This window comes from Epargyreus clarus, unplaced genomic scaffold (genome assembly GCF_041222505.1).
Source record: "Epargyreus clarus isolate Ecla_fem2 unplaced genomic scaffold, WU_Ecla_fem_2.2 ptg000024l, whole genome shotgun sequence".
In the NCBI taxonomy this organism is placed as follows: Eukaryota; Metazoa; Arthropoda; class Insecta; order Lepidoptera; family Hesperiidae; genus Epargyreus; species Epargyreus clarus.
This window is the reverse complement of record NW_027332231.1, coordinates 27829-50712: the sequence shown is the minus strand read 5'-3', so window position 1 is coordinate 50712 and position 22884 is coordinate 27829. Positions and strand designations below refer to the sequence as shown.

The 22884-nt window shown below is 35.6% G+C and overlaps 1 long non-coding RNA gene across 1 annotated transcript; it reads right to left on the bottom strand.

The window, feature by feature from the left end:
- Window positions 1-15992: 15992 nt before the first annotated feature.
- Window positions 15993-21897, bottom strand: LOC140752273 (uncharacterized). Its single transcript, XR_012103426.1, has 3 exons — window positions 18413-21897; window positions 16539-18319; window positions 15993-16198 (listed from the first exon to the last, which is right to left on the bottom strand). It is a non-coding gene; the product is annotated as an uncharacterized LOC140752273 (long non-coding RNA).
- Window positions 21898-22884: the final 987 nt, after the last annotated feature.

Here is a 22884-nt window from a genome sequence, read left to right as displayed (position 1 = left end):
TTATTTCAAAGCTGTTCCAATTTCAGTGCCAGTACTATACAGAAAGAGCTGAATGAACCGGAACTCTACGAACGTTTGTAAAGTTTTCTCCACACTTATCTCCAGGAAGCGTATAACGATGTGTTGTATTGCGATGGAATGTGAATAACTTAGCTGTGGCGTTATGTAAATAAGTTGAAAGAGGGGCGAAGTTTAAATTGAGATCGCTTCGAGTGCGAGGCGGAGCGCCCTTGGGACGCAGAGACCGCACTCCGCACGCCCCGCTCCCCGTCTAGAATATATATTTAGTTTTGTTTGTATATTTTAATGACTTAAAACATTTATAAGCTTCAATAGGAAATGAACAGGCACAATGTGTACGAGTTTAAAATGTCCAACTGCCTCTTCGTCCCCTTTAAAAAGCTGTATCTTTAGAACAGAAATTAGTAGTCGATTGAGATTTTGATAGAAGAGATATTTATTTTACTGTTTAAATTTAAATTAAAAATAGTTTGTAGATATCTCTTTTAAAGGTGGTAGAACCTTCTGTGGTTTGACTTCCGAGGCACTACTGCCGCACCTACGTATTTCTTTTTAATTATAGGTAATAGTTTGGTATAATCTCGTTTAGTTTCATTCGTAATATTTCGTAACACATACTACTTAGTCGTATTAATTTATTTCGGACATAAGCAATGAGCAGGTAATGTACGGCATTCAAGTGGCCCTGACTGGTCGCACCGTGCCGTGCTCGTAACGTTCCCGGAATGTGTTTATTACGTGAGGCAGCGCGCCAACACGCATTCCCCGCTCAAACGCTCTCTTCGTAGCTAACACAAAAATACTTGGACATTAACGAATTGTTTTACAAAACGTCTTTCACGATACACACTAATTTACATTGAGATTTTTCAATTATTCATGTTTTGTATTTGTGAACTTCTAGAACAAGATAAAATTTTAATCCTTATAAAGCAATGTCAAGGAATTAAGCAATTTTACAGCAAAACGAAATATTGCAACTAGATTTTTTTCTTAATGATTGTAAAATCATTTAATTTTCCATCTAGAAATTATTTATAAAATATACGTATAATTATTTACGTCCAGGCTGAAATAAGACCGAGCTGGAATATGTCGTGCAACTAATACACAAAAGTAATGTGTTAGAATATTCAAATTCAAATTATATATTTTAAAGTAGGGCCACATAAACCACTTTTCAAAAGTCAGAAACAAATTACATTACATTAAATTGGATTTATATTCAGATATAATAATAATATATAATTAACCACATTACTATTACATTAATTTCATAATAACAATTGCTTAACGGACCCATGCGTTCACGTCAGCCACTATATATGTATATATAGCGATATATTATAGCGATTTATTTATAACATTGCACGTATAGCAGTAAAGTTTATTGCCATAATCTTAATTAAAAAGTTAAAGTGTATTGCTAAGTGGTTGCAAGTTAAACGATGTAAGAGGTAAGAGGCTAAGATGGTGGGTGCACGCGGCGGCACGGCGCTGCGACGCCGCGATAACGAAGTGCAAGCTTAGCGACCAGCTTCTCATTACACGTGCGGCGTGGCCCGCGGGTACACTCACCGTAATAAGTTTTAGATTACAAATTAATAGGAATATTTAATTCTTACAAAAATAAGAAAATATTAAAATTAAAAACTTTGTTGCACTTACATGACTGCTCGAGAGGCGTGATGAATTTAGTTTCTTGATTAAAAGGTTTTTTGCGGTCCTTCTGATGGTAACCGCCTATGGACATCTGCCGTCAATCTCAGATCAGATTAGATTAGATTACCTGGCCTTGACCACAGATGCGTTTGCTTGGCGCGAGTCGGAATGTTTCCATCAAAAAATCTTTTGATGGAAACATTCCGACTTTAATATTGGGTGTTATAGACTGAAGTAAATATGGTAGCGGTGTCTCCGGGGACGAATCACAAAGGATTCTGTCACCTTTAAAGTTAACAGCCACTTAATGTACTACCAGCCCAAACATCTCGATAACATTTTATTAAAATATAGTTTGGTATCATATTGTCCTTTCTTCTTTAACAGCGACGCCGCTACGCGCCAGCCCTCATTGTACAGTCAGCAATTAACTTAACCTCGGCGCAAATTTGTTCATAGCGTGCCATTCGTAAGGAACACTTCGCTGTTCACGTCACGAGAAATTCGATTTATACGAACATGCAAGCTTTCCGAGCTACTTGGACGAACGTACTTAAGTATCAAATTAATGACCGAATGAATTATACACAGGACTGGCTTTTATAATGAGCAACTAAAATTACAGCTTGTTTCCTTAAAAACGTGCGAAATAAATTTGCGGTCGCATACTTTCTCAATAAAGAAAGAATTCAGTTCAGTAAAGAAAGAACTGCATAATTGCATTTTTGTTGATAAGTAACACATATTTAAGGAGACATACTTTTATAAAACGTTCTGGATTAGTCTTCAGCGATAGCGGCGCATTGGTGGCTGACCTCAGGTATCAGGTGTCCATGGGCATAAGTAGAGCTTTAGTTGTCTGTTACACCTATATTATTATAATAAAAAATGTTATAATCGTGTTTGTAACTATTGCTTGGCTAGAAATAAAATAAATGAATGAGTAATTGCAGGTAGCCGTAGCATTGTTAAAAGTTTAACATCAAATGTAATCACGTTAAGACATAACCAACTATAATCTCAGATGAGTCAATAACACTTTCAGTAAATCACATAAAGTGAAATAAAGTATAACGATCGGTTGTTAGGGGCCTCGGAGACCCATCCCCGCATATTACACGATCATTTCTTAACTTAATATGGGGTTTTGATAACCCAACCATTATTATTTAATGGAACATTTAAACTTAAGTCCACAAATTCAGAATGATCCATATTTTAATGGAACTAGTGTAGTGAACGTGATTTCTCCCGGTTGTTAAGAGAGACCATTGCCCATCTGTGGACGTTTTATGAGTTAGCTGCTAATATTTACCCGAAATATTTGTTTTAATACTGTAACACACTTCACAACTAAGGTGTTATTAACACGAGCTTGTATATAATATCGAACATTTGATTCTCACGAGATTAGAATCATGCACTACATGCGGACATTGTCTTAATAAACTTAACTTATAAAATAACTTTAACTTTATTTTTATTTACACTGCAGACCGGAATTTATTTCAAGGAAGTTCCCAGTATAACTGTTTCGTTTTATTGAAAAAGTAACTTTCCAAGGAAGTTCGTATTGCATTATTATTATTGAATTATAACCTGCGATCCATAAAATTGGAAAAGTAAAACAATATGCAATTTGAATTCACGAGACCACAATCAAAACTTAGAATTGGATACGCTCGGGATAAGTGCAAGTAGAATTGGATTGTTCCGAACAAACGTAGCGGCACTTAAAAAGGACGTAGTTTCCTCATAATTACGGTACAGTAAACATTTACTACGGTAGGGGTAGGGTACAGTCCATATTGACCACTGCTTAAGTCTATTCTCAATACACACAATAACCTAAAAATTGATTAAGCTAATTAATCACACCGTATTTACATTCTTATACCTATTAAAAATTTTGGTAAATATATTTATTTAAACCAATAAAATATCTTCAAACTCTTTCCTTTCATACACCTGTCTATTTAAAACATGAAGATACATTATTCGTGAGGAAGATAAAAGTATGCACAAATACAATGTGAACTCTTGTAACAATTCTGTTACTAGTTTTAAAAGTTTTATGTTGAGGAAAATTGTCATTTTTCCCCCCGCGCCCTCTCGCCCCGGGACAAACAAGCCGGGACAACTAAAACAAGGAACGCCGCAGATCTGGGACGAGGCTTGCATTACAAATATTAAAGTATTATTTCGACGGCAGATTCAAAAGCGGATCGTGGCTAAACATTTTTTACTATAAAACTGCAACATCCACTATACATTATTAATTTGTTGTGGGGTTCCGCAAGTAATGTTCTCCACTATTCATTATTACTTTTTCTATGTTATGTGACATATTTTGATAAGATTTATATATTTTAAGTAATGAAATTTGATTATTTTTTTTGATACTAACATAACCTAACCAATAAGCTCATAAAGCCTTTAATAAAAGCTTCTAGAAATGCCAGTTCTCCACGTATCGCGATCCATCAGTCTTCGACAGGCCACTGTTGGACATAGGCGTCCTTCCTATTCAGGTCATTAATACACCAGATTGACTTGTTCTTCATTTACCCAACGTACACAATACTAATTCATAACCAATTTAAAGCACAAACTCCCTAATACCTGCGATCTAGACCTATCGTTTCCTGCCCATTACTTGATTCCTTTCGATAGCTTATTATAATAAGGCTAGTCTTGGCGCAATGTCACATCAAAAAAATATTAGAGTCAGTAAATATTTAATCTGAAACACTTTTCTTCTCAACTCAAAGAAATTAACTTATACATTTAATAAAAAGCAAACGTTTGAAACACAAACTGCAAGTCAATATTGCAGACATGAAAAATATCGAGGAGCTTCGCTCAAAGCGAGCGAAATAAAAATATCTTCAATAACATAGTTTCAGAGAACATACCGTATTAAACACTAGCTTTAACCCAGACTCCGTCCAGTACCCTTATCATGAGTTTGAAATATGACTTTTTTGGTATTTGTTTACGTATCTGCCCATACAAATTCCAATCAGCGCCCCTAGCGGATTGTATCAGAACTATGGTGTCATTAATGTAACATTAAATGTCTAAATCAACAAAATGACGCTTTATGTTTTGCCTCTCTTTTTTGCGAACATGTGAGGCAGAAAAAAAAAAAGACTTGAGCACTTACTTATTGTTACGTTTACCCAGTCTACTGAAGCAAACGGAACAGAATAACGGATTGAGTAAACGTGACGTAAAATTGTGGCATTTTTGAAAACATTGCTTTTACCTAACTGCGGAGGGTAATGTTTTTCGGACGTACGAGTATGTATGTCTATACATATCATTCTTTGGCACGCTTTGCAGCTAAAATAGCTTGACGAACTTTAACATATGAGGTGTCGTTGGTGTCGTCGAAATCGCGATGGTGGCATAGGATGCCTCTATTACTTTCTTATTCAGTATTCCCTATTCAGTACTCAGTGAATTATTTTAAAGCAATCTGATTATTAATTCGTTACAATAATTATCCAGTCACCATCTTTACTTTTGCATATTATATCTACATCAGTGTATAATGAATATAGTAGGCGTTAAAACAAATATAATATTTGAGATGATCAGAAATAATCTGAATATTATTTATTTGCTACTATTTTACGCCTTCATAATGAAGTTTAATTTATTTTTTTGTCAAATATCTGCATGTTCCTTGTTCAGTAGTTAATTCATTCTTAAATTCACTATACCATTCTTAAATTCGCTAAACCCAACAGTTAAGTTAAATAAAGTGAATGGAATAAACGAACAGAAGGACTTAAGTCAGCCATTATTAGTAACCATTAATATTTAACCAATAGTAGGTTTTTTTTACACTCTCTGCTCCTCTTTTAAATTAATAGAAGTAGATTTTAATACTAATAAATGTGATAGTTAATCTTAGTTTTTATATAAGCTGCGGTGGCTCTAAATAAGATGGCAGGCAAGTAATTAAATTAACGTGAATGAAGCTGCCGCGCAGGACGCGGAACGAGCAATGTTTTAGAAAAAATCTGACCAAGGAAACTGTGGCATAAAATGAAATAGTTATCTAGAACATATTATCCACGTATGTGCATTATATAATCTATTTTTACCAGATGATAATAAGTAATTGACTATATTAATACTACTATAATATAAATTATTCAATTTAATGTTTTTATTTTTAAATCAATCATGTGCTTAACACTGTTATTATACAGCAGAACGCATCGTTCTGGGACTCTTGCGTTTTCCTATGACATTTCAGAACTTCCACAAATTCAAAAGATATGTAACCTTTAAATGACTTATCCGCAATAAGTCGTTTTAAGACGACTTAAAATATAATACCCGTAAGGAAATCCATTTGATTGCTTTAGAGGTTTTAGTTTAATAAAAACGGACAATTCATCATCCAATTATAAACACTACAAAGGTAAAGCTTCCGGAGCGAAATTTTCATGAGAAGCAGTTGCCGGAGCGTGGCTCATTTCGCGGCAATAAATAATTACATTAGCGCTATCGCCGCCCGTTGTTCCTGCTAAGCCGAGCGTTATGTGCTTGTCGGTCGGTGTGGAATCGCTCACATGTGTACGAAAATTACGTACCGAAATAACTTCGCAATTATCAAAGCTTTCTAAAGCTTTTAATTTGATAGAATTCTTTGTGGATTGCCTCACCACCGAATTCCCCACCACCAAACCTATTTCTGCCTTATAACAGCAGAGTTGCTGCTGTGTTCTGCTTTAAAGGGTGTGGCAAGGTAGACATGCTTAACCGAGGCGTATCAACTTAGTCTTCGGGGCGAGTAATAAAACTGTAACTAACCTCAGGCAGGAATCTAATAATATCTGGGATTGATACTAGATGTCCATAGCCAGTTGTAACCACTTCACACCAGGTGGACTGCATGCCAGTTTGCAGCTTCAATATTAAAAAAAATAACTTTTTTAAATATAGTCTTAACGAGGCTACAGGCTGCGTATGTCCTTTACCCTTAACTTAACAGAATAGATTTGTTAATTCTGGGGACTATTATGCATACTATGACTATTATATACTAAGACAACATGACGCAAATAGAGTTACGATAACATCCACAAAAGGTATTAATATTTGTATTTACTTAAGTGATATTATCGCCGCCGCTTATTGTTTGTGCTAATCCAAGCGTGAGGCGATCTTCGGTATTTGTGTAAGCATGTGTACCTACTTACACATACGTAACTATAAAGTAGTAACTACGTGTGAACATGACAGCCTCATAAAGTAACAGACACACTAAACATTAATAATCACATCGTACACATCTTAAGGATTTCATAGATAAATACTTGTAGATAGCTTTGTCCTTTGTGCTATCTATCTTTGCGTGTACTACAACCAGTTCTCTAAGGGATTAGTAACACTGTATACTTGTAGATTTAATTTAGAAGGTACGTGTTCCATAAATCGCTACCCAAAAAAAATCGTTATTTGATTTATTTAGCACTTATTATGCAGAAATTGAAGAAACGAATGCCGTATCCGACTGTCCATGGCCATATGCTTTGCATTTGTTGCAAATTACAAACCTCTAAAAATGTTAAGCTTGATCAAAAGCTGTGATACAAGCACTTGTACAGAACACAAAAAAGTCAAAGTTTCTATCCCCAGGTTTGATGAATGACAGTTTGACAAGAGTGCGGAAACGGTATTATAATTAAGAGTTCTACCCTCGAGCACCTGTTATATTGATATCTATAGTCAGTAGGTTCTCGGCAGCAGAGAAGGGCGTCGGTCGCGGCGACTACCTCATTAGCGGCGTCGCGACGTCTGCCCTGGCCCTACATTAATATTTATTTAGCAAATTTTCTTTATGACTCGCGCGGCAGTCACCATTTTATTAGGTGCCTATCTGTCGTGGGTATAAAATATATGATCCATGAAATAACTCAGTTCATTACATTATGAGTTATGACCTCACAAAGTAAGAAAATTAACCAATAACAATAGAAATACGTATTGAGACTGAATTAAGACAAACATCTTATTTTTGTAAAACAATGCTAGTTTTGATACACTGAGAGACGATCCGCGTGGCGTAGCGGTCACCATGCCGGTCTGACGTGCGGAGGGTCCCGGGTTCGATCCCCGGCCAGACAAATTTCTAAATGATGAATTTAGATTTCTGTTTCTGGATCTGGGTGTTTGTGTATTTGTCTCTGTGTGTGTACATAGCACCCACGATACAGGGAATCCTAGTGTGGGGGTATGAGTGTAGAAAGCTTTTTAGTTTTTTTTAGTTTTTTAGAGAGAGTAGGTACGCAATTTATTTGTCAATGATCTTGCGCAAATATAAGGAAGTCTTGGTATTTCATGGAATTCGTAAGATAGGTACACAATAAACAAAATCGTCAAAGGCTTACCAATTAATATAGAAAGTTAACAAAGCGTTCGGAATACAATGAACTCGTATAAATTCATTACATCACGCGTTTTGTTCAAAATTCATTGAAAAAATATGAGCGTGTATTTTTGAGCGCAGAGCGGCAGGAATTACGAACATTCATCAGCCGCGACCTTCGCTCGTTTGTTCGATAAATCTGTTTGTACGAGTGAGTACCGTGTAGCGGTCGCGTGGCCCCGCTCACCCCGCTCGTACAACTTATACTTTAAGGAACTTTAATTCCACCTGTTAACTTACTACTACGTACTACAAGTACAATCAATCAGAGTTACTTAGCTCGACGACATAGTTAAAACGCTTCATGTGTGTTCTATCTTTGAACTAGAACCCAGCAGCTCTATTAGTACAAATGGAAACGGCGCTGGTGCCAACGTAATTTTAAAAGTAGAGGAATCATTTGTGGTTTTACTCTGATTTTAATCGCAGTCATATTACTTAAACAGCTTCACTGCATGTATGTTATAAAATCGTGTAATTTGACAACTAAACTTCTTTTTTTAGAAATTGACGTGTAAAACGTTCCAAATTCTTTCCTTCAAAGTATATACATTACCAGCCGCTTGAAATGTCTATAGCGCCTATTAAAAAATATAACATGTATATAAATCGCTTTACGGTATAATTCCCTGTTCCCTAACTGTTTCGTATCAAAGGTGGATGCTGAGAGATGCAAGTGATCACCAACACCAAGCGAGCGTGTCTATTAAACATTCACGGTGGCTGCGAGCCGCTGCAGTAGCACTGCAACACCCAATAGCGAGCACTCCGCGCCGCCGGTACGCCATCACGCTTCATAAATAACGAACACACTTTTTGAATTTCAAATTAGTGTCGTTTTCCCAAAACTGCATCAAGTGTACAGATTTAAATTTATCTTTTAGTCAGTTGACATTTGACTGTCGATTTCCGAAAATGATAAAAACTGTATATTCTTGCGGTGCCGCTCCATATCAGCTTCTTGTAACCCTCCCGGTTCTTAGAGAGCTGCGCTAGTTATTCCAGTCCACTCTCGGATGTTTCGCAGCCAAGATTTTTCCTTGTTTTGCATTTTTCCTGCAATTCTAATTCTGCCCATTATAATGAGCTGAAAAAGTTCATAATGTGGATCACGAACGGTATACTCTCTAAAATTAATATCGTGTGGGCACTTCACCCACATTAACATAATTTATGTGTATTTAGTTTATACATTATATCACACATACACATACATACCAAAATATTCATGTAAGTATATTTATACACACACACACACACTTATACACATCGCTACGAATTACGCGTACTGTTTTCGCTTGGGCCTAAGACTTACCTGTGCTTTATAGACTATCGCTGTGTGCATTTAGACATTATAGACAATCGTTAGTGTTTAAGTTTAGTGTCTAAGACTTTGTTATCGTTCTCTCACTCCTTCTTTAGTTAATTATGGTAGATTAAGGTGCGGACTATTGTTTAGCTTTAAGTTCTAGTGTTAGTGCATGGTATAGACTCTAAGTTATTTACTAGTGCTTGTGCAATAAACTGTTTTCGTTACAACAGACTTGTGCATCATTGAGCTTAGCCCTTCCCGCACACTCGCTTGAACATTTTCACCACACGTACGCTCGCATCTCCATAATCGTTATTGAAAGATGCTCAGGACATATTTTGTTGAGTATCAAATTTGTCTTTATATTAGTCACTATCTAATATCACAAAAATTCACTAGAGAAGTTTCTCGGGTCCTATGGTCTTCATGGAGGTTCATGTGATAATGTAAACGAATTTGCGTAATTTAATATTAATCGACATCCTTCATCCATATCTTTAGAGATGACCTTAAAATGTGTATTAAAAAACTATCTAATTAACTCTTTTTGATAGAAGATTATCACTTAATTACTTATTCGCAATGTTTTATAAGTTATATAGATTTGATCAGAGCCTGCGGACGGCCTGCCTCCGTCGCTTCATAATTACATTGGAACTTGTGATCTTGTTACACAAACTTCGTTGGCGGCCCGCGGCGCGCGGCTCTCCGCTCACGGCGCGAGACTCGTGGCTCACGGCTTGTTCTCCGATCATTTATACCTAAACGGCCCTTCACTTTTGCTCTTTGTTACATGACATTACACAAACTTTAACTTGTTTTGTTACAAACGATGTAATATATGTTATGTACATGAGGGTCTAATGTTACAACTGAATTTTAAACTAGTTAACCCCAACCTGTTAAGGTCAAATTTTGCATACACGTTTGGTTTGGATGTAAGTATATAAAATAGCTTAGTGACGTCATTCTATCGATCCATCGTCAATCCAATGTGGTGTACGCCTAAGATGGCACATCATATTATCATCATTTTAATGCACCCCCACGGTATGGGTATAAATTGAAAGGGTTTCCTAGGAAGAATAGGAAAATCAAAATCACTTAAAAAACTTTTGTTTTATATAAATTTATCTGTACTACCTATACTATAAATGTTAGTTTTTGTATAATAATAAATATAGGTGTTATTTCATCAATTTATCGGATCTTTCGTAAAGAATACAGTAAATTTACTACAATTATTACTAAAGAGATATTTTAATAAAAATTGACCAAAGTTATTTCCTATAAACATTTCCAACAAATGTGTCAATATAGAAGTAACATCAAATACGGCAGCTGTATAAAGTTGTCGCTGTAAGCACGACTTGGAGCGCGAATACAGTACACACGAAGTTGACGCTTTCGTTGCCTTATGCGGAAGGCTAAGCGTCGCGCGTCATCGCGTCCTGAAGGATTTACTCGGCGATAGACTTTGCAGTTTCGGGCCAGCGAGGAGCCTGATCCGGAGGAAACAAACGAAGCCTCGGCTGTGAGCGATCCTCTCGGGCTATTGATTGCAGGCGCGCGCGGGGGAGGGCGGCGGCGCGGGGGAGGGGCACCGGCCGCGGCCAATTCAATATTTACTCAGCTTTTTAAGCTTAAAGCTAACAGATATTTGTTTTAAATGCTTTCCATTTCAGCGAGGCGTGAAGCGAGTGTCAAGTAACTGTTGGTAGATCTATATCTGCTTTCTCGCAATTGTTTAAGTGTAACTAAGGGTTAAAATACAATGTATGTGCACAACGCGTTATAATATAAAGTTTTCTGCAATTATCATTCCTTTTACGTAATACGTAATACCTACCTTTTCGCTTTTGTAATGTTCATGCACTGTCTAAAACCTTTTACAGTTTAAAATGTAAAGGCGTTTGTTCCATTTTCCCCAGCGACAGTTTTACAGCACTACGTTACAGAACTGTAATATTGTAGGACAGAAAGCAATTATGCCAGATACTGAGAGAATATAACGTCTAGAAATATTACGGCATATAAAATATTCTAGCTCACGTAACACATAACTTACTTTTACTTTTTTAATATGCTATATTGTATGAAAATGAGTGGCAATCTATATGGGGGCCTTTAGTCAATTCCGAAGGACTTTGGCGCAATGCTAGACAACTTCACTCAGTCTATAGTGGTTCGTAACAGGTGGGCGTTGTTAACAAAATAATGACTTCGAAGTCACTAACAATAAAAAATCTTTTGAATAAATAATGGTTTAGTACTTAGTTCTGAAGTCTTCGCTTAGATTAAGTTTAGATGACGACGTAAACTGTGTCCAATATAAGCATGTAATCCACCTGTTGATAATTAGCCTTTGCAATGTATCCGTAATCAACCCCAGATAACATTAAAGTGCCATCTTAGATCAGCTACAGGTGTGTTTTTATCTGAGTATTAAATTGGAACGTATTCGATATGCATTCTGCTTTCTCATAAACTTCAAACCATAACATTTCTGCTATAAAGCAATAGTTAAAGTAATAGGTGCGGCTGTGTTGCTGTAGAGTCGAACTACAAAGGCTTCTACAACCTAGTAAATTGAGAATAATGGAGCTAATAACATTATGATAGGTAGATATTACCCACATAAAACTGTTGTTTAACCATGTTGTTGTATGTGGTCTCAGATAACATCTATCAGTAGATAGTACGGCGTTAGTCATCGATCTTCACTTCACTGGGTTCAGTCTCAATGCGGTCGAATGTTCTTGAATTAGAATAAATGTGGTCTAGCTTTCCTTTCCTACTTCTTTAGGCAGACTCCGTTACCGACGTGGTGCTCTCAATATATATTAACGCTGAATAACGCTAATATAATTTTGAATGACCTACTTTTGATAATTAAATATATCAACAATTTATAAGGCTTCCGTATTACAACATTTTTTTCTTCACGAACCTCAAAAGTATTTTTTTTTTAAACTTGGAATGAAGATACATTTTTATCCTGAAAGTAATTTAACTGTAGTGCTCTTAGAAGATTAGTAACAGACCAGTCTAGCTGTAGTGGAAGCCATGATACTCTGAAGTATTGAACTACGTGAGTAACAGTGGAATGGCCGCCTTATGTGTCACTATTGCTATATATTATCGGTAAGATACCTTGTGTCACTGACTAATTCCCATTCCAATCTGCGCTCTCCCATATATTGTCTCACTACCTACTCGTACTTTATGAGCACATTTATGAAAAAATAATAATAAATTATCTTGATAATTTTGTAAATCATTGTTATGTATAATATATTTACACTTTTTTAAAAGATTCTTGAGAACCGTCAGACATGCAGGTCTAACAATCGTGACCTACACTGCAAGTTTATAGCCATTTAGTTTAAATTTCGTATAAATTCGAAAACGAAAGATAGCGAAGAAAGAAATCAGAATCAGGATATTTTTGTAATATCTGTGAGTATAAACGTGAACACAATTGCGTGACTCCGTGAGTTACCTCGCCGCTGACATCCACTACATTATGACGTAATAATGCGCTGCGTAACGAACAGATTACGAGATATGCTTCTATTAACCCACCAATTAACTGTTGGCACGCGATTGTCTACCTTATGCAGTGACTGATACAGTTGGTAACGTAGAGCGAGTTCTTAAAAGATGGTACAGCACGAAAGATATAAATCAAGTGAGGCAAGAGGGACGCTGCAGCGAGGACTTCATATAGTTCGTGTCAAGAAAATAATATATTTTAACAGACTATTTCATACGCATTTACGCATTTGTACTTAAATTGGCCATAGAATTTATACCGGAAAATCGGCGTGATAAATTCAGTAATACATCTGTGCTTCAAAACAAATTACAACACTGTAATAGCAAACATTTTTATATGTAACAGGTTTTCACGATACGCGGTTTTTAATTTCTTTATTGCCGATATTTAATTGCAAATCCAACGATGACAGACATGTAACGTAACAAAACAGACTGGTAATCCATTGATGCCTAATAAACACTGCTGTCCGATGACAATGGCACCTTTCAATATATTTACATAGAAAGCCTTGTATATAAGGTATATACGAGTACATATTTTTTATCTGATTACTAAATGGTAAAGAAGCGATCACAAACAAACTCTTTTCTTGCTGACAACTTATTTGAATTTTTCAAGGTGGCAGAACCCTATGTGGTTCGACTCCGGCGGCACCGATGCCACACCTATTTGTGCCTTATAACAGCAGCGTTAAGTGCTGCTGTGTTCTAGTTTGAAAGGTGTGGTAAGAAAGACATACTTTTCCGAGGCGTTCCAGCCTAGTCCGCAGGGGTAAAGGCGCATCTGTGGCTGACCTCAGGTAGGAATATGTAATCCTATCTGGGGTTGATTACATATGTCCATGTGCGGCACTAGCCACTTACCACCAGGTGGGCTGCATGCTCGTCTGCTACTCCTATATTATAAAAATATATATATTACTAGCTGATCCGGCAAACGTTACGTTGCCGTATAAATAAAAAAATGTTAAGGACGAACAACCCTTATCACTTAGGGATATAAAAAATAGATAGTAGCCGATTCTCAGACCTACTTAATATGCATATAAAATTTGGTGAAAATCGGTAAAGTCGTTTCGGAGGAGTACGGTAACTAACATCGTGACACGAGAATTTTATATATAAGATGAAGAATTTATATTAACGATGCTTTAGGTACAATGATTCGTATAGTACGTAGGTCGTACAGCGTAGTTATATTTCCTACACACGTTTCTTCTTAGGGATGCATGTCTCGCTAATGCAGTCCGCCGCATCAGGCATCCACCGCGCGGCGACGCCCTCTGGCGGCCTGCCCGGATTACCATAGTGCATATTCATGTTCGTCGATAAACACACTTACAACCTGCTTACTTATGTACATAATGCATGTAATTATGCACATTTATTATACTGAGAGATTTTTATGATTAAGTTTTTATATGGCGGTAATGCCTCTTGTTAAAGTATTTCCTCTTCTGTCCTGTAGTCGCTTATGAATAAAGATAAAACAGCTAATTCAGTTTATTAACTACAATACATTCTCTATGTGTGTGTATGTGTAGCCGCACAATCATGTACGATGTTTTTGTGAAAATACCAATACTAACGACATGTAAATTCCAACCTTGTTTTCCTTTAACTCTGATTTGTAAAATCAACATGCGAATACAAATTAGATGAAGAAACGTTTTCTCGTTTGTGAATCATAAGAGCGGCTGATAAACGCCACGTTAACAGCCGCTGTCTCCCGCTAGAGCATCGTGTGGCGGCAGCCTACGGGAACAACTGAACTGGTTCCAATGTTTGGGCATTAATTAACGGATGATTTATTTGTTCAAGTATAAATTAAGATATGTGAAAATATATATTCGTCCGCAAATTTTCCTGCAAACTAGCGTTGATTGTCTACAGTGTTAATTAACAATCAGTTATGTTAATAACAGGTTTATTTAACAAGTGTAATTTGTATTAACAATTATTTATTCGGGTTGTACAGCTCATACAACATGATGTTTGCATGGACGGATATTTTTTTTACTTGGTCTCATACTAATATAGTAATGTTACGTTACTTGAATTATTTAAAATTTATTTCTGTCCATACACTTCTATTGATTTTAAAGTTAACAAGTGTTAAAAATAATAATTCCAAAAATGATCATTAAGGAATCTAAATTAATTTAATTATATTAACGTTAAAAAGCTTTTGCATCTGCCTTACTTTTTACAATCTATTCTTTTGATTAAGTTAAATGCCATCAAAAACAATGCTTGTAAAAAAATCCAAGTCTCGCCATTCAATTCTTCTACCGTAAAAAGTCTTGAGATCTATGTAATACCAAGCCGGTAATGTATGCAGTCCCTACTTAAGGGACCTTCTGTCTTAAGGTATTATCTCACTATCTAACCTAACAACATCTCATGGGACCATACCAATTTTAAAAATATTTTATGTTCTAAATAAATTAACGTGGCAATCGTACTGCAAGTCACATTGTGTTTTCATCTTATCATATCGCATCACACAAGTACGATTGCCACGTCAATTTATTTAGAACATAAAATATTTTTAAAATTGGTATGGTCCCATAAGATGTTGTTAGGTTAGATAGTGAGATAATACCTTAAGACAGAAGGTCTCTTAAGTAGGGACTGCATACATTACCGGCTTGGTATTACATAGATCTCAAGACTTTTTACGGTAGAAGAATTGAATGGCGAGACTTGGATTTTTTTACAAGCATTGTTTTTGATGGCATCTCATTCCTTTTTGTAGATATTTCTACTCTTTTCCTTTCCGGTACCTTCCACTAGTTGAATCTCAACAACAGATTTTTTAAAGGCAATTAAATTGTTTAGGTAGTCTTTGTAGTTATGTAAATAATCTTGCCATTCATCATCACTTTCATTCGAACATGACAATAAATTAAATCTAAAAAAGTTACTATTTTGACAACTGAAATTATGCCCGTTATCCTCAGGAAAAACATTCTAAAACATCTCTACTGATTGTGATTTATTTATTTATTTATTTATTGGGATTTAACGTGTCTTCGTATTAAATAATCGACATCCCTTACTTTCTTCTGAATATCCGACAAAAATCATTGGTAATCTTTCACTGACTTCGTCGGACTCCGGTTTTTGATATAAACCACAGTATTTACTGCTCTTGCTCAAATTAGTTTCAATTTATAATAGACTTCTGACTTCTGAAATGAAATGAAATATTTATTTAATAATGATAACATCAGTTTTAGACTTGTCGCATATACAATAATAGTTCTGTTAGCTGTTTCAACCACAACAATTTGTTTAGGGGTATACAGTATCGCCTTCTAATGTAGAATTCCATTTGTTGATAAGAAAATATTGAAAGCTCTATTACAAAATGTCGTCCCACCATCTGATCTCATACATTTGTTCGACTTGCTAGTTCCTTTTTCAACACTTTATATTTTTTAAATTTCTTAAAGACTCACTCTTATGTTTTAGAAAATAAACATTCATCGTGTCATTCGAGAATAATAGTCGATAAATAATAACATGTACCTTGAACCGTTGAGTGAACTAGCTTCCATGGGACTACATAAATCTGTATGTACGATCTCCAGTATATCGTTCGTTCGCGTTCAGAGGTTTGGAAATGGTTTCTTACTAGTCGTCATATCCGTCGGTAATGTTCACATTATCAAGACCAGTCATAATATTCTTTAAAATTCGCATATATTCCGGATTAATATGGGCTAGTCTTCTATGCCAATATTTATTTGACATTGTCAAATTACATATCGGTGATTTGACAAATTGTTTAAATTTATATATACCATTTACGTTGTGGCCAGTTGCGATGATAATATCCATAGAGTTACTAATAGTGCAACCGTTTTTCAAAATTAACAGTAAATCCTTTTTCAGTAAGTTTACTCACCGCTAACAAATTCATACTTAAAATTATTTATATTAAAAAGGTTTCTTATAATAATTTCCACGTATTTTCCGGGTAGGTACTAACACAAAATAAAAACTAACAGAAGTAAATCTTCATACAAAGTGGGCTGAAGTAACGCACACGTAGACACCACTTACCGACTCGTTATCTCGGGGGGACTCGAGCGCATACGTGCGCGACTGTCAGTTCATTTCTGACACGCGTTTGTAACTGTTTTGTACAAGCAATGGAGCAAAATAAAATACCCTAATTGTGCAATGGACGGTTGTTTAAATTCAACGTTAAACTGTGGATTTTCGTTTTTTTATAGCTATCAATTATCAAGCCACTAGGAGCTGATATTTTTGGTGATCATGGCAAGAATATGTTATAAAGTGGATATCTAAGCTCGATTTATATAACAGTTTCCTATTTCGAATCATTTGAAACGAACTTAACTAAATTTTTGTAATATTGCGTTGAAATGTTACGTACCTAATATTACGTAAGTTGAAAACATGATTTTTTGTTCGTATATATATTGGTTTGTCTTTAATGCCATTTGGTAGGTTTATGTCTAAAACGGATAGGGCAAAAGGAATTGTGTAATTAGGGTAATCCGTTTAGAAGTTATTAGGGATTTTCTATTGTGAACATTATAATTTTTTATGTGCTTACATATAAAAAATATTTTCATAGACATTTATTTATGCTCAATAAGGCCGAAAGGAGATGTTTCAAAATGTATGGGCTCCCGGCCACCTTTTGTAGACTATATTAAAAATTAAGAAAACTTGCAAAGAAGGGGGTTAATTTTCTTCAAATCATGTTCGTTTAATTGTTAAAAAACAATGATTTACACTTAAACTTGCAACACAACAGTGGAAAAACATCATGGCGGTAGTGATTACCGTAATAATGTCATCTGTCATTCTATTTTAACTTACTATATACATTATATACTTTTTAATATATTTTTTTACGCGAATGGGCGTAGATATATAAACATTGTATTGTGTGAATTGAGAAACAAGGCCTATATTTGATAAACATTAATTATATTTACTTTCATAAATCTTGACTTAAAACAAACATACCAAAATATGTACTTCTATACCAATTTATTTTAGTTAAAACATTTAAGTGTGTAAATAAAACAACTTTAAGTACACATTTGATCATATTTTACTTACTCTTCACTTAAATACATTATTTATTCATTTTAAATATCTTCCCTTATCAATATTTTCATCCTGTGACGAGCTCAGCCCAAACATCAAACAATGGGCATAATGTGAGCGCAACTACCTACGAGTACGGTTCGTTGCCCAGCGATGCAGTTGCAATAATAACTGATTATTTTGTCATCCCAAGAATGTCCATGTCTTGCTAATGTAATTATCTAAAAAAGAGAAATGTAAAAAGATTAGCTTCTGTAGTTTAAAATTATTTACGATTATTTCACGATTAATACAACAACTGATGTATATTTTACCTGATGATATTGAATCCTTGTCAACACAATCCACAGCGATCGCACGAAAATCACAAGAGTCCATAAAACATAAGCTGGGTAAACAAGTAAGGTAGAATCACAATAATCGTAAGCAGCACAGAGCAGAAACATATTCAGGATTAAAATGGAATCTTCTCATCAGTACCTACATATTTATTCAACGTTTACATTGGAGTCCACTATTATAATATGTATATATCCACTTTTACGCATATCAAATTGACAACTTCTTCTTTTTTAATTTGACATGTCACTTACATCTATAAAACCAGATACTATTTAAAAGGTGGTTTTGTTATTATTATTATAAATAATTAATTAAGTTCAGAAATAATGAGGGGATACCCAAAACAAAAGCCAGGTTGTAAAGTACTAAGGTAACAATAACTTTACGACAAAAACAGCGAAATACAGAATTACCGACATCCAAAGAGTATAGTAACCTATGTGTGGGGTACACATAGGTTCCCGACATCGACAGTTTTGAAAACTTGACATTGACAGTATTCCGCCATATTTAATATTTCAATGAGGATTGCTTATTTTAAATATTTTTAAACACGAATACTTTAGGTTATCAAAATATATGTGTATTTTTCTTCAATTATGCAAATTATTCGTGTTTTTTAGTTATAATGTACATAAGATGGCCGAAAATGAAACATCTCCTTTGCCTAAACACTTGTTTCCTTGGAAACAAACTTATTATTATTTTATAATGCGGTGACAGTTGCTAAACCTCACGACAGTTATTGTATATTGTGTATGTTACCGTTAGATTGTAGAATACGTTAGCATACACATTAACTAGACTTAAGATTAGCTAGAAAATATGCAGATTAACTATGTAGTTAAAATTCGAAACATCTTTTCAGACTTGTTCTTAGGGCTAAAACACATGCCTTTTTACGACACGACGACGTATCGTGACACATAGCGACATCGTGCCGCAAAGCGATATTGTTTCGTGAAAATATACAATGTTTGTCGTAAATTCATGACACGACGACGCATCATGGCATGCACGGGTCGACGTCAAGGGGTGAAAATTGATACAATCTCGTTTTGTACTTTAGGTAATGGACAAGCTAATCTGCGTTTTAACTGATTTAGGCACATTAGCCGTAACATCTAGTTTTTTTCTCATGACATTTGTCAGAAATTCGGAATGTTTTTGATATTATATAACTTTTTAGGGTTCCATACCTAAAGTTTAAAACGGAACCCTATTTCTAAGCTGTCCGTTCGTTTGTCTGACATAGAGCTCTATTTCTGGAACCTTAATACATAGAAATTTATTTTTTTTACGGAATATGTATAATGGTGGCCGCTTTAACAATATGTACTAAAAGTAAAAAGAAAAACTTTCAAATAAAGGAGAGTTGCCATACAAGGACCTTCTTTTTCTTTATAAGGAGGAAATCTTGAAAAGGTACTCGACGACGTGGGAGTGACGCCGGGTTATGTGGGACTTTAGCCGCACTAAAATCCTCCGGTGGCCGTCCTCAACGTTTGTTGGAGAACTCCGGGATCTCCGACTGAACGTAACAGAAGTCCTTTAAGCGCGATGCCTCGATCGAGCTCTGCCCTGGGAGAACAGTTTTCGCTCCTCCTAAACTATCCGGTGTTCACGACGGTATGCGACTACACATACCGCCGTCCTTCCCGGGGACACTTATTGGACGGTTCGAGCTCCCTGTTGCCACTCCCAACTTCGGAAGCCCCCTTGTAGTCGCTTCTTACGACAGGCACGGGATATCGTAACCCTTTTTTAGTCCAGGAACTACAGAGACAAACATATAAGGACCTGCTATTTTTTAGCGTTTTTCATTTGAAATGTTCACAATGCATTATATGGCTGCTATAACATCAATTAGTAAAAATAAAAATAAAATAAACAAATATTTTTGTGGTACGGAACCCTCAGTGTACGTACGAGTTCGATTCGCACTTCACCCATTATTTGAATTGAATTTAAATTGAAGTTGGAATTGAAAACGTCTTTTATCTCGAGAATAAAAACAATTGACGTCGCCTATAATAGTAGGGGAGCCCAAGACGGGATTTCGAGAGTGACTCGAACGCGGCAGATTAAGATATGGGAGATACCTTACATCCTATAGAGTATCTTAAACTATCCATTTGGGGGGTTCAACCAGGGAAGTCCATCAGACTATTAATAAAAAATCGTATTATCTATAGTAGCTTAATTACATGCTGAAAACAATAAATTTATAATCTGATGGTTTGAGGGCGGCGTTAGGGAGTAATAAGGTTGCAAAAAATCTATACCTGGACATACTCGAGTGCGGTATTTTTTTTAATACAAAGGAAATAATGCTAGAAAATATGCACTATCTGATAGCGCCATTTATTAGCATGGATCCCTGGAAAGTAATGGTGTACAACAAACTAAAGGAAAAGGCAAATTTTATGGAAAATACATTATTCTTTATATATTCTCATTCTGTTTTTTTTTTCAAATCGTCAATATAAAAAACCCCTCCACTAAATCGTCAGCTGCAACATAAAACATCAGCTGGAATTTCCTGTATAATAATCTTACGCCCTCGAGTGTGTCAAGATAACGTTTTTTTTTGCATTTTCGAAGAGTCACTGACAGTCTTTCGAATCGAATCGTCAGTCTTTCGAATGGGGGACTCATCTGGGGTAACTTCATATCCCCTTTGAAAATCTAATGTGCTGGTTACTTTTTTTCCATTTTTACCTCTCGTATGGCTGTCCCCCTATGCAAACCAGCAGATAAACATATTTCCGGCATCAGAGATATATACTCTATCACTAACCTTCCGCGCCTTGAGTATGTCTGACTCTGCTTTTTACATTTTTCGAATCATCTAGAAGCTATTTCCACGGTGAATCGAAAAATATCACACAACCTTCTCTTCACTCTAACGTGTAATCTACACAATCGTATACGTCCTATTGACGCTCGAGTTTCTACCCATTTAACATCATGGGCTCCCCTACTACTCGTACATTTCGCGGACAGAAACACAGATTCATTAACTGCAAATGTAACTTTGTAATCCTATATAACTTATATAGGATACAAAGTTATTTAATGTAGTTGGTGTATCTAGATAACTGGACAGAAATTGCAAAATATTTTAGTTTTTCCATGAGTTATATACTAAACACTAATTGTACCCTCAATTTCAACGTTCTATGTCTGCTGGAAGTGCCTTAAACTTTTGATGATCGGTCAGTCAGTCAGTGAGTGAGTGACAAAATTACGAACTTTAACTACTTGTAATTCTTAAACTACTGGTTCAAATTGCATGAAATTTGAAATGTACCGTGTCTATACAATGCTTGCTTGGCTCCTGAAAATTCAGGCTTCTAGCTTCATATGCAACGAAGTTACAGGGGGTCAAAAATGGGCCGAATTGCTTCGGGAAAAGTATGGTACGGCCGTGCCGCTTCTTTTGGCTCGACTTGGCGGAGGCACTGCCGTGCCTCCAGATACATAAGTAAAACCCTTCTACTAGACACGTTTCGAAATCGCTTATTGAATCTAATACTGGTGAAGCAGTGCCGTGTTAGGAGCACTTAGCGTTGCTAATTCATTGCCGGTTAGTGGCTAATTCTCCAGAATTGCTACATAATACGAGTACCTATTCGCATATCATAAAGTTTAGGTGAGAATGTAAGCTTCTCGTAAAAAAAAAGTAGTTAGGAGAGCTGAAAATAACAATTTCAATATATTTTGGAATTTTTGTCTGTCTGTTTGTATGTGTGTTTGAAAACGCATTAAATCAAATTCATAGTCCATTTAACATTTTCTGTCATTTCATGCAAATCCATGTATCAAATAAACTGTAATAGGGGCAATACCAAGAGCTCGATAGATGGCGGTGTACAATTGACGTTACTTTACGAATTAAAACGAAAGTCGCAGTACAGCTCATATGTAATATTGTTATGAAATTACAGGAAATATTAATGAAATAAATCTCCGCCAAAGAAGTGAATAATGCAATGGTTGATATGTTCTCGTTATTAATCAAGCTAAGTAACATAATTAAGGCCGTGGACTCGTACAGTGAAGGAAGGTTTAATTAATGATTCTTTCATCTCTCCCCTCTTGGGCTCTTCCGTCTGTTCACATTTTCTTGAGATGTAATCAGTGCGAGCTTTTAGCATTCTAGTATAACGTAATGGAAACACTAAACCTTTTATTTCTTTAGTTAAGCTTATTTATAACATATTTACTTACCCCTTTGTGGTTACACTCCGAAGGCAAATATTTCTGCGGAGTAACAGCAATCTTCTCCGCTGTTGTGTTCCTGTTTTAAAAGTGTAGTAGAAGAAACATACCTAGCCGAGATATTCTAACTTAATTCCCGGTGGTAGCAATGCATTTGTGGCCGATCTTAGGTAGGAGTCGTATCTGAGGTTGATAACATTAATCTATGAGCATACACCAG